Below are 16,099 nucleotides of genomic sequence, written 5' to 3'. Positions count from 1 at the left end.
TCCAGGCTCTTCACATCTTCTGAGACTGATCCTAGGCTTCTCTGATGGTCCTGCTACAGGCTGTGAAGCTAGATTTGGTCTATATCCTTCAATGTCTTCATTGCCATTTCCCTTCAGTGTGTGCACTCATCTGGACTATGGGAAACCAAAGGGGAGGATGGACGGAGTGTTGAACATTGCATGCACTCACCTCCAGTCAACTGATCTGGATTTAATCCATCATCATTCTTTAGCTCACTCCGCCACCCCAGTTCAGATATGGCCATATGCAAATCAGTCTGACCCTGTGCCTCATGGGAACAGTCCAGCCCGAACTGCCAAGCCATGTCTTCCCTGGACCGGAAACAAGCATCCTGGGACCGGTTTCAGACTAATCAGCCGTCATCAACCAGGCTAGCTTGAATCCAGTGGCAAAGTGAGCAAGGGACCCACGTCTGGCCATACCCTGCCAACTTAGGGCGAACAAAGGAAAACCTGTAGTGTAGTTCCTATATTCCCAATAGGCTCTGCGCATTGAAATAACATAAACGATAGTTTAGACGTAGGACTGAGGTCGACTAGGTCTCTATTGAATATGTTAGACTTAATTATGAAATGCCAGCTAGCTCAGAGGTCACTAGAAACGTTCTCGAGTAAACAGGAAGGAGTTAACTTTCCTGAATAGACAAGAAGGGATTAGCTTCTGACAACCGCATTAACATGACAACTTTGCTCCCTCCAGAATAAGGAGTATATCTCCAGAGTCGTGTGAAAACAATAGAAAGGTATTTTACTCAGTTAATCGTGCATGCTTAGTTTCACCAGAGTGCAGAGAAATAGAGAGACGGGCGTTTTCAATAAAAGTTGTTATTTATTGAGCAGTCCTACTTCTCGTGCAAGAGAAGTGAATTGCCACAATTGCAATACTTGTCATAAAGTAAAGTGCGTACAGTAAAAGGAGTATTATGAAATAATACTGTAAAAGCATTTATATGGTTTCTAAGCCATATGATACCTAAAACTGATAAAATACATACAATGATAAAAGTTGACTAAACGTGCTCAACTGGTGTTTCTAAAATACGCCTACCCCGGTGTACCTGACCTAAGCCTAATACTTGGGAAGGAGTAAGTAAGTTAAGATAGTTTTGCCAAGAATCTGCATCAAGAATTCTCTTAAGGATCTAATCAGCTCCGTACCTTGGTTATAGAATGAAGGAGGTCTTGTATCTCCCTCTCTCAGGACTCGATCTCCCAGAAACCCGCAAGGGTGACTGGAAACACTGGAGCTGGATTTCTCGGCAGGAGAAAAGACAGCGTCTCTCTCAGTGCGTCAAATGGGAGGGTTGTCTTCCTTCAGCACTCGCATCAGCTGGGCGTCGGGCAAGTAGATAGCCGCTCTGCTCCAAACCACAGTGTGTTTGCTGAAGGCAAATGCTGGTATATTTATACCTGAAAGGTGCCGAGTTTGACGTAAGGTTGGACATAAGACGTCACTAAGAACTGACAGTTCTTTCAGGACTCCAGGAGTTCTTGCACAAATCAAAACAAAAGCAGGGGGAATTCCCGGGCTGCCGGAGGCTTGGTTTGTTTAAAGAACGCGTTGTACTTTCTAGGAGTCTATGGGAGTAGCCTTGCCGTATTTGGACTGCATCGGCTATGACTAAATATGGATGTGATTCTTATGCCTTTATAAGGATATTATTTGTTATAACCACATAAGGGCATGAATCGGGAATATTTCATTAGGGTCCTAGATACGTTTACAGCACCCACTCCCACGTTTACAACACACGTATTATGTCAATCATTACTAAAATACTAAGCAATACTAAACATAAAGTGATGCATGTGTTTTCCAACCCACCCCAAAATACATAAAATGCATTAGAAATGGTATTTGGTATATACACGAAAAATGAGTATTAATACTGTACGTTTCTCAAGCAGTGGTATTCAGATAATGCATATTTAAATATCGTCTGAATGAAGTGCGAAAATTAAATGTATGAAATGGCTCTTATTACAGAAGAGAAGGTCGAGACCATTTCATCACACTGTACATGTGCTAGAGGCTGAATAAAAATATTGTCTCTAGAGTTTCAAAAATAGAAATCTTGTTCTCTAAGAATAGTTCTACTTTAAGCACATGTGCCAAAAAAAAGTAAATATTTTGGGAACGGGAGAAAAAAATTCTCTTTCAGGGGAAAAAAAATAGTTCCAATATTTTCAGTAGTGTTGTTTATCAAAACTGAAGGCCGAATTCAGAGTTCAGGGAACGCTGTGTGCTCGTTGTTTTAAAAGTTATTCTCGTTGTTAGGAGAGAACATCAAATCAGACAGGCTGGCGAAAAATTGGTCTACAACAGTAGGTGAAAGTTTGACTAAGTTCGAAAAAGCTGAAATAGTGCATATGTGAGAATCATTGCCATCATTGATGTCTGGATCAGCAATGCTCACTGAAGGTTGTACCTGTGTGCCGCTTTCATCTCGTACCTCACCGCCACCTAATCGTAATGGTGAAGTCTCAATGAATGCCGTCATCAGAATAGGTAGCCGCTGGGGATAACACGTTGCATGAGCCGTTACCGAACCAAGCAAAGTATCAATATCCATAGATACTGCTGATGGTAGTGTAAGACAGACGTCCAACACGCATTCTTCTCCGCATACCGGGCATCGAAGCACAGGTAAGATGCAATCTTGCCAGATTGGTCTGAGCGAAAGAAACCAGGTAGTATTCAGATCTCTTAGCTTCGCCAAGCCGAGGACATTAGTAATCCTTTCTCGGTATCTCATCGCTAGGACCGTTTCTTCCATTGTTGCCTGGGTTTTGTCTGTGACTTGACTTGCCATATCGGAGTAGAAGGAACAAAAATAAAATTCCTGATATGAGTCCCAAAAGAAGAGGCAGGCCGCCGAACACAGAGTGCACGAAATTCGGGAAGATGTTCAGGACTGCTGCAAAGGGTGCTAATAGTCCCGAAAAAATTGTCTTAAATACATGTGCGATGCCACTGGTATCAGACATGTTTAAGATTTGACCTAACATTTCTACGAAATGCACGGGACAATTTGTCGATAAAAGTGTATGTATCTCTGCCGCTGTCCTTGAAACTTGCAGATCATACGTCTCTTTGGACGAGGTTAAAGGCACAGTTGTCTGTAACAGAATAGACTTCATTCTGCTTAAAGTATCAATTCGTATAGAAGAGATATTCAGAGAAGGCCATATTGCTGCCTCCATGTCTGGTTTGCTGTTTGGATACAATACTTGCATACAGCAAATGACCCTGGAAGTAACGCTCACGAGATAGGCAATTCCTGGCACCATGCCACAACAGCTGTGGTCACTTATTATAACATAGCTGCCGTTGGAAAGCTGTCTGAAAAAAGGCTCTATCTGTGTTGCAGGGGTGCCATGCAGATGACATGAAAGGTTGTTTGATGAACCTTCGCAGGCTCCATGCAAGTTAATACCTTGACACAGAAGTGTACCGCTTAGTGAATTTTTACAGTTGTTGCCACTAAGAAATACTTCTTTTTTCCCTTCACTATAACATTTATGTGTATAAGGTAAATTCCATGTTGACTTGATGTATCCTTTACCCAACCTTTCATACAGGCCTGCTGGTATATACTTTTGGCAATATTGAAACTGAAAAGTTGTTATCGGAATTGTAATTGTACCATGTATTATCCATTCAATGACAGGTCTCTCTGACATTGTCAATGGTAATCTCTCAATTTTTTCAATGCTCAGAATCGTATAGTCTGCTCCTTTTTGTGCCAAACTAATTTGTTTATCTGTAAGGTTAAAGATAGAAAATATTGACGTTGTGTTGATTAGACGCCATGGCACGTAGCCTGAACCGAGGTTTTGTAACGTCCAGGCTAGCTGTACAATAGAACGCAATTGGGACTGGCCATGTTGTAACATTAGCAAATCCTGCTCTATTATATCAATAGCAGATGATACAATGCTGTCCAGTGAATAAATTCTGGAGGACAGAGTCGTTAACCCATTGTCCACTACAGACAGTGATTTTTCCAAATTAATACGATCAATTTCTCGTATTTTTTCAGCAGTTTCAATTTGCATAACTTTCCAAGCCTCGTTGTAAGCTGCATATATACCGGCGAATATGAAACGTTTTTGACGCTGTTTGCGAGGTCCCAATATGAAATCTCGCAAGTCAGCACCTTCTATAAGTAAAGTCAAGTGTTGCTTAATTTCAGGCAGTGTGGATTTCTGTAGCCACTCAAGGCATAGTTTTCCTACACTATATGTTGTAACTATCCCTGGATGTTGTCTCTGGGAATATCTTGGGTCTGGCCTGTTCTGTTTGAACCCCTGTGTTTTGTTCAGGAATCTATCTTGACAGTTATTAGTGTCTGTGGGCCAGATCAACCATTTTTTCCAATCAGGATAAGTTCTGTTTTGGTGTAAAATGTGGGATACGTCTACCTCCACATCTGTAGTGCTATTACTATCAGGTATGGGCTTTGGAATAGACAGTTTGTTTGAGTCTTTTATCTTGGCTAGGCCAAGACAGGTTGTTTGTTGAATGGTGTCAGTCAGGAATATTATCTGTTCTGGGATCATGCAGGCTCTAAATAATGATTCTCCTTGTACCTGCCAATCTTTTGTACCCCAAATGGTTTTTGTTTCAATGTTGTTTTTCCAAAATTCAAAACCAAATGTAGACATTTTTTCATAAAAGTTTTCAGAATAAATCAATTTAGTATTTGTCAACATGTTTTTCATTCCTGCCTTATTTAACATTTTAAAATAAAACGTTTCTGGATCTGTGTTGTTAAACCCTGAGAAGTATGGGAATTTCTCATAAAATGTTTTCGAGCTGCCTTTTGGCGGTGTTGGGCAATGTTCCCATTGATTATAAGTAAAAACATTTCTAGGATTAGCAGATTTATGCAAATAGTGATGACCATAGTGGTTAAAACAGTACATTTCTTCATAATTTGATGAGCCTTCTAAATAATCATGCTCTGTGACTTTTGCTGACATTTCTAAATCTGACATCATATTATTATTATTTTCAAAGTCCCAATCATCAGAGAAAGTACTAGGTGATACAAAGTCACTTAATGAAACCTTGAACTGATGTGGATATTTCAAGAGTTCAATCGGGCCATAGATTTCGTAATCAGCTGTGTCTCATGCTACACCACCAGGTATAGGAATGGCTGTGATGTTCACTGATGATAGTTCTCTTTTTTCAATGTGAGAAGATCTGTGAGGCTTTAGGACCAAGTTGATGTTCTGACTTGCTGTGTCCATTGTACTATATTTTCCATCAATGAATTTTCCCAAGCTTAAAACTAAAATGAGCCAGAGTTGGAGGAAAAGTACACCTAACACAATCCATAATTCAATCCATGGTGAAATCAGACATGTTTCTTTGAGTTGATGAAAGAGTTCTGTAATTTTTTCTTTGAAAGTTTTAGCTGCTGGCGTTTCTTCATGTTCACTTTGATCATCCGAAAAGTCATCGGAATTGATGAAGTAGCCAGATGTAGTTCTGTCAATTGTTGGAATTGCTTACGGATTGTTATTAATCTTTGATTCTGTATGTTCAGAGGCTACATCATTGTAGACTGGTGTTTCTTGACGAACTGTTGCAATTTGGGTTTCAAGAGGCACAAGTTCCATGGCTTTGTTGCATAGTCCTTTTTTATTCACTGCAGGTTTATCAAATGTGATTAGTCTCTCAGTTTGAACCTCTTGGATTGTAGCAAGGTTTGGTCTTCTGCTACTTCTTGGGAGTCCACTGGGCCTACTACTTATTATTGGCCACATGATTGTGGTTTTACCAGGTCGATTGATACAACTCTGTTCTCCTTTTTACCAGCAAGGGGCGGTAGTACTACTGATCTTGTTCCGCTGACAGCTAAGACATGTACTGCTTTTCTGTAAGAAGGCCCAAATTCCTTCTTCACCGCGATCTTTTCTCTGACCAGATCCCCAATCTTTGGAATCCAAACAGGTCTTGCTGGGACAGGTGGTTTTTCTTCAGTGGCCGTTGGCTTTAGCTTTATGTTACTTAGACTTCTTCTTGTTTCATTTAAGTCCTGTAAAACAGCCAAACGATCTTTGATATCAAATGTTTTTTGTTCCACCACTGAAGTGTGACGATCAAGGTCATGAATGATCATTCTGGTACCAAACAAAAGTTCGTATGGAGTGATACCTCCTAGAGAATTTCTTGGCAGATTATTAAGACTATGTTGGACACTTGTTAGATGTTTGACCCACCCGTCACCCGAACCTAATACCCTCGCTGTTATAGATTGCTTTATGTCACGTTTTTTTCTCTCCACTACCGCATTTCCCTCGGGATGGAATGGACTAGAGTACCGCAATGCAATGCCCGAGCTGGCCATGGCCTCCTTGTAAGCTCGAGAGCTAAACGCAGGACCCTGGTCAGAATGTAGCATGCCAATTGCGTATGTGCCGATAAAGACTCGCAAATCTTTTATAACAGTTCTGGCGTCAGCCGAGCGCTGGGGTGTTATCTAAATGAATCTCGTCTTAATAATTATGGGATCGCCTTTTTCCAACTGGATTTTTGCCTATAGATAGCCTAATGCTGTCTAATAAAGGTATCTGGGCTGGTGTCTCGTCCGGTTCACAACTGCGATCTCTATTGCAGTCCTGACAATTCATTGCAAAGTTGTAAATTTGCATGTTCATCCCCGGCCACCAGTATTGTGATTGTAATTCTATTAGAGATTTCAAGATCTCTTGGTGTCTCAGACCCATTCCCATGTGTGCTTCTTGAATCAAGTAAGCCCTCCGGTTCGTGTTTGGAATTACTCTATCCCTCACTCCAGGGATTTGAGCAAATGGAACGGAGTTTGCATCAATTATGTATGTATTTCCGAGTGGATAATTTAGAGGTAACGCCGCATAGTTGCCTTCCATTGAGGCTTTTACTGCTAGTAGCGTTTCACCGTCTATTCGTTTTTTAGAACGCTTTTTTGTGGCTACGGAAGCTGGTTTGCCAGCTGCCGCTGTGGCTCTGTTAGCCAATGAATTCCCTGCAACGTGGACGCCATCACGTTGATGACTCCGTGTATGTATCACGTGAGTCTTTTGTAGTTCTTTCTGCAAAAGAACTACTTGTTCCCAAAGTTTTTTATGCTTTATTGAGGCACCTGTCCCATCTTTGTAACCGTTTTTGATCCAGGTCTGCATGTCATTATTGTAAGACTGGACGCAGTAATGCGAATCGCACACTATTAGTGTGGGGAATTCGCGATCAGCATTTTCAAGCGCCATCTTTAAAGATCTTATTTCAGCTCGCTGAGCTGTACAGTTTCTGAGTGATTCAGTTTTGGTGACCATCGGTCTGAATTTACCTAAGCGCCAGCGACCTTTAACAATCGCGCATGCTGCATTGTAAACTTGTTTTTCCACAATGTAGTGTTGTGCAAATCTGTCCGTGTATATGACACAGGTGTACTGTTCGAGGGGCAGAATTTCGATTGACAGAGGACATTCATGTTCGTATTCCAGATCTTCTCGTTTTTTCATTTTCGGATCAAATGCATGTTTCACGTCTGTTGCAGCAAGAGAATTTTCCCATTGTATCCATTTAGGATCTAATGCCATAGCATTTAGAATGCTTGATCTTGTTACTGCCTCAAGGGCTGATACTGCTGTTAAAACAGATATGCTCTTGCCTTGAGCTAGGGCTCTTTCTTTTGCTACAGCAGTTTGAACCACAGTCAGAATTTTTTCAGTAGAACTGAATTTCATTTCAGCTTGTGTGTACAAGTGTGATTTGTAAGCTATTGGTACTGTTTCTCCCTCATTAGAGGTCAGGTACGTGAATCCGCATCTTCCTGGGATGACTCGGATTACAAGGTTGCGTTCGTTTGTGCGTGTTTGCAATTTTGTTTTAGTTAACATGTCTTTTTGTAATGAACGTAAAATTTCTGTGTGTTTCTGAGTCCAATTGATTGGTTTGAAATCAGGTTTTATTAATTCGTAGAGAGGTTTAACCCTCTCTGCATAATTTAGAATGTAAGTTCTTCCGAAATTCAGGAAACCTAGAATTGATTGTAAGTTTTTCAGCGTTTTGGAGCTTGGAGTACTGCACACTTCTCTAAGAAGTTGTCTGCTAGGCTTTTGCCTTCACTTGATAATTCATATCCCAAAAATAGGACAGTGAGGTGGGCAATTCGTGACTTTTTAAAGTTGAATTTGTACCCTTCAGATGCAAACCCAAGTATAATGGTGTTCACTCTTTTCAAGTGTGTCTCCAGGTCGTCGTCTGTAAGATAGATGTCATCGACATATGATAATGCCTCATCATCATACATTTGTAGTAACTCTGTTACCCTCTCTTAGAATAATCCTGGGCTATTCTTGAATCCCTGTGGGAGACGACAAAATTGTTTTTGTGCCCCCATACAGGGGAAAGCAGACAAATACCTGCTTTCAGGTGCTATGTTTTGACAAAAGAAACCATTTGAAATATCTAATGTCGTTTTATATTTTTTGCGCACGATGTTATTTATTAGTGCTGCACTGTGTGAGTTTTGTACTGCAAATGTTTTGCAACAAGAGTTTAGGTGTCTGTAGTCCAAAACTAGACGATATGAATCGTCTGGCTTGGAGACAGGAAACAAAGGATTGTTCATTTGTGAGGTGCATGTTTCAATCACCTCCTGGTATTCAAGTTGATCTAAGATCTCTCTGACTTGTTTTTTAGCTTCTTGCTTAACAGGATACTGCCTCTGTGCAGTAGGTTGATTTTTTAACTGAATTTTATGGTGAGGAGAATCCTCATCCCATCCTACATGATTTTTATATAATGCAGGGGCTTGGGCAACTGCCCATTTTCTTGCAAATGTGTATTTTTTATGAATTGGAATTTGATTTGAGAAGGCAGGCATAAACATTTCTTCGCCATGTGGTCACTCCCTGACAAACTCTGGTGGCCAGTCTTTTTCTGCTAGAAGGATATCATAGCCTTTAGAAAGGTTATCCCAAAAGAGACCCTTTATTTTCCTAGTTTTGTCCCCCTCTATACGTAATGTTATTTCATATAACTTATGGGGTATGCTAACTCTGGTGTCTGCAGTTTCCACTTGAATGTATTCATTCGTGTCCACTGTCTCCAGAAGATTCATCAGGAACTTGCGAGCTATGGTCACTTCTGCTGCGCTGTCTAGCATTGTCTGGGCCCATTCTCCGTTTTTCAGTTGTGTCCATAGAATCCTCGGCATGTTTTATTTTAATACTAGCTATCTTCTTCTTTGGAAATTGTAATTTTTTACTTTGATGAGCAGGTTCCTTGTCTTTGGACTTGACGTGCTCTTCATTGTGTTCTGACCATCCTCTTCTTTCCAATTTCTGTGAGGAAGTCTGAAAAGATCGAGAGGGACGTGTATCAATATCTTGATATCTGTCAGGTTTTCTTAATTTATCCCTATCTCTAAGGTTGTATCTTTTCTCAGAGGGCTCCCTGTGGGGAGATTTGCCTCCTCGTTCAGGAGATCTATCTCTCCATTGAGGAGACCTTCCTCTGGACTGAAACTGTTTTTCTCTGGGAGTAGTTTGTTTGTTAGCCTCCCACTTCTTTTTTGAAGTAATGAGATTATTTTTAATAAAGGTTTTTTCAGGATTTTCAGTTAGTTGGGGTTTTAGTGGTTTCCCACCCAAACTATCTCTACCTAATTCTTCACAGGATTTTTCAATTATTCTGGCAAGTTCAAAAGGTTGTTCTGCTATGTCTGTTTCTTTCAATTTTTGGCGGATCACCACAGATGCTGCTTCTCCTTTTATGTTGGCTAGTAATATAGCTGAGACCTGCTAAAAGTCTTTCAGTAATTTCATACCTAGAGTTAAAGCAGGTTCTGGACCGTATTCATTTTGAATCTGTCTTAGTACGTCTGGTATGACTGCCATAGACGGAACACCATGTGTTTTTGTGTATATCGAAGCAAAGACTGTGCCCCAAGTGTCACAGTCCTCCACATGTGGTGCGATACCCATTGCAAAGCAGATAGTCAGAATTCTGTGTTTCTCATTAGGTGTAGTATCAGGAAATACTGCCTAAATCTGAGTAATTTTTTGAGCTAACCAAAATGGAATTTGTTCCCATTTTGCGGGTATTTTGCCCATGGCTGATTGTATATTCTGTGGTGTGATTTTATTTGTGTTCCCCTGTTGAGGGGTGTGTTGTGGAATTCTTATTGCTAGTTGGACTGTTGAAGTCCGCATGACATATTGGACCAATTGTCTATGTATTTTAATGAGTTGTTTTAGCTGAGCTAAAAGTTCTCGGTCTGACATTTTTTCAATGTCAGGGTGTGGTGTATAGCTGGCTAGAAACGGCCATGTGGCTCCTGGTCTACCTAGTGAACCGAGCCTGGTAATGTGATTTTGATGTTTTAGGGCGCCATTAAACCAGAGCAGGTGCTCTTGGTATGTTAGTGGAATTTCAATGTCCTCGAAAGGGGCATATTCTATTGGAGGTTCCTCTATTTTGTAATAGTGGAAATCTTGTGTCACAGCATGTGCTGCCGGAAAATGTATCCATGAATAGAATACCTCTGTCTGCCAATATTCATGGGCCTCTACCACAAATATGACTGTACCACCTCATGGTGATAGTCCATTTTCTATAGGTTTAAGAGTTATAGTTCTTCTTACGTTTACCGGAATGTTTATAACATTCGGGTCTTCATTTTGGAGACTTGTGTCATCCGCTAAAAGTTGAGCTGCTATTCTAGCTTTCTCCCTTTCATCGTCACTTTCCACCATTTTTACTCCCAGAAAGTTTTTGTTGCAGAGCAAGTTTCAAGGAAACAAAGATTAGGTGCACAATATTTTGGAACACTGTATCCTTCAACGTTGACTAAACCAATAACTAATACATAGGATTCTTATTCTACTAAGTTTTGGCGGATATTAACCTTTCACCCACTCCAGACGTCTATTGGAGTTTTTACGGGAAAAAGGGGTCTGTGTGAAAAGCACGACTGAGTTACTCTAGTATCTAGCATTAGATTATCGCCTTACCAAACGTTGGGCGCCATGTAGTGTAGTTCCTATATTCCCAATAGGCTCTGCGCATTGGAATAACATAAACGATAGTTTAGACGTAGGACTGAGGTCGACTAGGTCTCTATTGAATATGTTAGACTTAATTATGAAACGCCAGCTAGCTCAGAGGTCACTAGAAACTTTCTCGAGTAAACAGGAAGGAGCGAACTTTCCTGAATAGACAAGAAGGGATTAGCTTCTGACAACCGCATTAACATGACAACTTTGCTCCCTCCAGAATAAGGAGTATATCTCCAGAGTCGTGTGAAAACAATAGACAGCTATTTTACTCAGTCAATCGTGCATGCTTAGTTTCACCAGAGTGCAGAGAAATAGAGAGACGGGCGTTTATTGAGCAGTCCTCTTTCTCGTGCAAGAGAAGTGAATTGCCACAATTCCAATACTTGTCATAAAGTAAAGTGCGTACAGTAAAAGGAGTATTATGAAATAATACTGTAAAAGCATTTATATGGTTTCTAAGCCATATGATACTTAAAAAGGATAAAATACATACAATGATAAAAGTTGACTAAACGTGCTCAACTGGTGTTTCTAAAATACGCCTACCCCGGTGTACCTGACCTAAGCATAATACGTGGGAAGGAGTAAGTAAGTTAAGATAGTTTTGCCAAGAATCTGCATCAAGAATTCTCTTAAGGATCTAATCAGCTCCGTACCTTGGTTATAGAATGAAGGAGGTCTTGCATCTCTCTCTCAGAACTCGATCTCCCAGAAACCCGCAAGGGTGACTGGAAACACTGGAGCTGGATTTCTCGGCAGGAGAAAAGACAGCGTCTCTCTCAGTGCGTCAAATGGGAAGGTCGGCTTCCTTCAGCACTCGCATCAGCTGGGCGTCGGGCAAGTAGATAGCCGCTCTTCTCCAAACCACAGTGTGTTTGCTTAAGGCAAATGCTGGTATATTTATACCTGAAAGGTGCCGAGTTTGACGTAAGGTTGGACATAAGACGTCACTAAGAACTGACAGTTCTTTCAGGACTCCAGGAGTTCTTGCACAAATCAAAACAAAATTCCCGGGCTGCCGGAGGCTTGGTTTGTTTAAAGAACGCGTTGTACTTTCTAGGAGTCTATGGGAGTAGCCTTGCCGTATTTGGACTGCATTGGCTGTGACTAAATATGGATGTGATTCTTATGCCTTTATAAGGATATTATTTGTTATAACCACATAAGGGCATGAATCAGGAATATTTAATTAGGGTCCTAGGTACGTTTACAACAAACCAAAGGGGATGATGGACGGAGTGTTGAACATTGCAAGCATTCACCGCCAGTGAACTTATCTGGGTTTAATCCATCATCATTCTTTAGCTCACTCCGCCACCCCAGTTCAGACATGGCATATGCAAATCAGTCTGACCCTGTGCCTCATGGGAACAGTCCAGCCCGAACTGCCAAGCCATGTCTTCCCTGGACTGGAAACAAGCATCCTGGGACCGGTTTCTGGCTAATCAGCTGTCATCAGCCAGGCTAGCTTGCATCCAGTGGCAAAGTGAGCAAGGGATCCACGTCTGGGCATACCCTTCCAACTTAGGGCGAACAAAGCAAAACCAAAGGGGATGATGGGCGGAGTGTTGAACATTGCAAGCACTCACCCTCAGTCAACTGATCTGGGTTTAATCCATCATCTTTCTTTAGCTCACTCCGCCACCCCAGTTCAAACATGGCCATATGCAAATCAGTCTAACCCTTTGCCTCATGGGAACAGTCCAGCCCGAACTGCCAAGCCATGTCTTCCCTGGACCTGGACCAGAAACTCTCATCTGGTCTATGACTCTCTGGAAGATAAGTAATACAATCTGCATTGCGGATCTGTTGTACGAGTTACTTACCTTCGGTAACGATGTATCTGGTAGAGACGATTCAAGCCGCAGATTCCTTCACATAGAATTATCCCCAGGCGTGAGCCTGGATCCGGAAACTTTTTTGCCACAGCATCCTTGCGCGCCGGGGGCGGGGCAACATCACGCGACTCCGCCATGTGTCGTCCACGTATGTGACGTCAGCAGGGTCACATGAGCCCCACCCCGGCGCGCCCACGTCAGTTTTCTTTGGAGAACTTTTCCGCACCACAACGCAGAGCCACCAACATAAAACTTTGGGAGCATGGGAACAGTGTGCGAAAGAGTATACAAAAAAGAACCACCTTGCCAATACATTGATTAGCAACCCCCCAACACTCCCCCAGACACAGGGAACCTGCGTAAAAGTCATGACACATGTAGCAGGCGTACAACCACACCCCGAAACAAGGCAGGGGAGACAGTCCCAACATGCAGCAACAACCAACCTCTAGCCACCCCAGCCTAGAAGGCATCCACCCCCCAAGAAACAAGGGTAAGGCACGACCAGAGGGCCCCAACTCAGAGGTGGTAGAGGGGCCAGGCCCCTAGCAGCAAAAGGAAGGGAGGAAGGGAGAGATGGGAGGCAAACCTCCCAGACCTGGAGCAGCCAGAGAAGCGGGGCATAGGACCACCAGAACCCGACCTTCCCAGAATTAAAGAGGAGGGAAGAACAGCAACCAGACGCAGCCACCGTCAAGAGCAAAAGGCACTCACAGAAGACATGGTCCCCACCCGAAGGCGAGTACCAAGGACCAGCCCAGGGGTCCTCGCAGAACGGGGAAGAAGGGCGGGTCGTGAAGGAATCTGCAGCTAGAATCGTCTCTACCAGATACATCGTTACCGAAGATAAGTAACTCGTACATCTGATAGAGACTACTAGCCGCAGATTCCTTCACGTAAAATAGATACCCTAGCAATACCCGCAGGGAAGGAGGGTCTGCGAAAGGAGCCCAACAGTCTGGACAGGACAGAAGGCCCACAGGGGACCAGACCTGTAGACCAGGGAGGCAACCTCGTCCCTACCAGGCAAGAGGACCCCCACAAGTTAAACGCCAGCAGCCCCAGAAGGGATGTAGGAAGAAGAAGGAAGAGTGGAGGCCCACACACTCACAACAGAGGAACCAAGGGCAAGGCCAGAGAGGCCGAAGCACCCCACTCCACCCCCAGGGCAACAGAGTTTCCACCAAACACCAGGACAGGCAGAGGAACAAGAAGAAGCCCAGAGGGCCCAAGGAAACCAAGGAAAGAGGCAAGCACACCCAGAGGGAAGGCAACAGGCCAGCCAGAACTATAGCTATAACAATAAGCTGCCAGAACTATGAAGGACACCAGCTCTCAGCACAAGAGCAGGAAGGAGAGGAAATGGCCGAAACTACTACTACAAGGGCCGCGCACACAACCTCAAGAATCAATAGCAACATACAGAAACGCCATGGAGAACAGGCACCCGAAGGAAATCAGCACTCCCCAGCAGAGCATAGCTTTATAACAGCTACCACTACCCCACATAGGGTACGGTAAGTCCCAAAAAACGGGAACCCTCTTTGGAAGAACTTCCGCAGCAGAGGAGAAAGCAAAAGTGTCACAGGGAAAAACAACCCTGCGGATGGCTTGACATTAGCCCAAAGAAAAACAGAAGGCCTAATCTCAGGGCCAAGTCTGTGTAACTATTCCAGCAAACACACACACACACAGGCAACAAGGGCCATCCAGCAGCCAACAATGCCAAAGTCCCAGCAAGGAGGACTCAATGACCAGCAAACACCATCTATAGCAATGGCATCCAAAAGGCCCAAAACCAGCTCAACTCAGCAGTCACTTAGGGGGGAAGGAGGAGGAGACTAAGGCGTAGGAGGAGGAGGAGGAGGAGAAGGAGGAGGATGGAGCCCGCCAGGAACCTCTGGATGGCAGAATCGGCCGGGGCATGGAACAACAGGCTTCCTTCAAACGGAAGATCAATGAGCCGCTCTTGAATATTCTCAGTGAACACGCCGTCCCGAAGCCAAGCATGTCGACAGAGGGCGACTGAGGAACCCATGGCCCGGCCCAGCACCTCCGAGATGTCCATAGCGGAGCGGAGAATAAACGCCGCTAGCTCTCGGCCATCCAAAGCATGATGCCGTAAGTCCACCTGAACAGTCTCCAGGGAAGCCGTGGATCCCAGAGACTCAGCCGGCTCCCACAAACAAGAGGAGGCCCTCGCCAATACACACAACGTGTTAAGAGCCTGCAGGGCAGCACTGGTCGAGGCGAACATGTTGCGCCCCCAAGATTCCAGCCAGCAAGCCTCCTGGGACGGCGGAGTCAACAGTGGTGGCAGGGAGGGGAAGGTGGTCCGCAAAAGTGGACTGGCAGCAGAGGGGTGGAGGGAGAGGCACGCCGGGTCACACGGTGCCGGAAGGTGTCAGTGCAGAAGTTGTTGAGGCACCGGGTCTCCCGAGGCGGGACGCCTCCAAGCCCCCGTCAGGGAACAAAGGAGCGAACCCTCAGAGGGGAGCAAGATCTCCCTCCCACCAGAGCCCTGGTGGAGAACCTCCAAGAGATGGTCTGCCGGGAAATGAGCAATTGGGTCCCTCATCCGCAGACCTGGAAGCCAGACGGTACTGAAGAATGGGGGACCTGCCGCTCCTCAGAGCACCAAGGCCTCAGAAAAGGCAGGGAGCCACCCTTCGACGACGCCGGTGAAAAAGACACCACATGGCGGCCAGTCTCCGGGGAAGAGAACACCAATATGCAGCCAGCCTCCGGAGAAGAGGGAGCGTCCGAAGACGAATTGCGGCACGACCTCTGTGTGGAGCCGTTAAGTCTGTACCATGAGGCAGGACTCTAGCACCATCCAGCCCCGAAGGAGAGACCGAATAGGGATCCTCCAAGTCACACCACGCCGGGGACCGGAGTGGGGTCCTGAGTGGGGTCAGAGCCGGAGTGGCCAAGGGGCGGTGCCAGAACGGTGCCGACTCGACCTCCGCCGGGAAAGCCGCCCGCGTGGAGGGACGAGAGGGACCGGGGGAGTGACAAAAAGCCCTCCGCCAGCCTCGGCCCAGAATGTTGCAGAGGCGGTCCTGCGACCAATGCGGTAGCGCCAGGGACGAATCAACCTCCCACTCGCCCTCCGACGAGGCAGCCGCCCGCGGTGAAGGACGAGAAGGGTCCGGAGGGGGACGAGGAGTCCCCACCCCACC

The 16,099-nt window shown here is 44.5% G+C and overlaps 1 protein-coding gene across 1 annotated transcript in view; it reads right to left on the bottom strand.

Annotated features, from left to right (window-relative positions):
- Positions 1 to 16,099, bottom strand: part of LOC144823032 (protein argonaute-3) — a 1,185,091-nt gene that overhangs the window by 252,644 nt on the left and 916,348 nt on the right. The window lies entirely within an intron of this gene.

Source organism: Lissotriton helveticus, chromosome 3_1 (assembly GCF_964261635.1).
Source record: "Lissotriton helveticus chromosome 3_1, aLisHel1.1, whole genome shotgun sequence".
Classification (NCBI taxonomy): Eukaryota; Metazoa; Chordata; class Amphibia; order Caudata; family Salamandridae; genus Lissotriton; species Lissotriton helveticus.
Note: the sequence above shows the minus strand (reverse complement) of the source record. Positions and strands in the feature narration are given on the sequence as shown.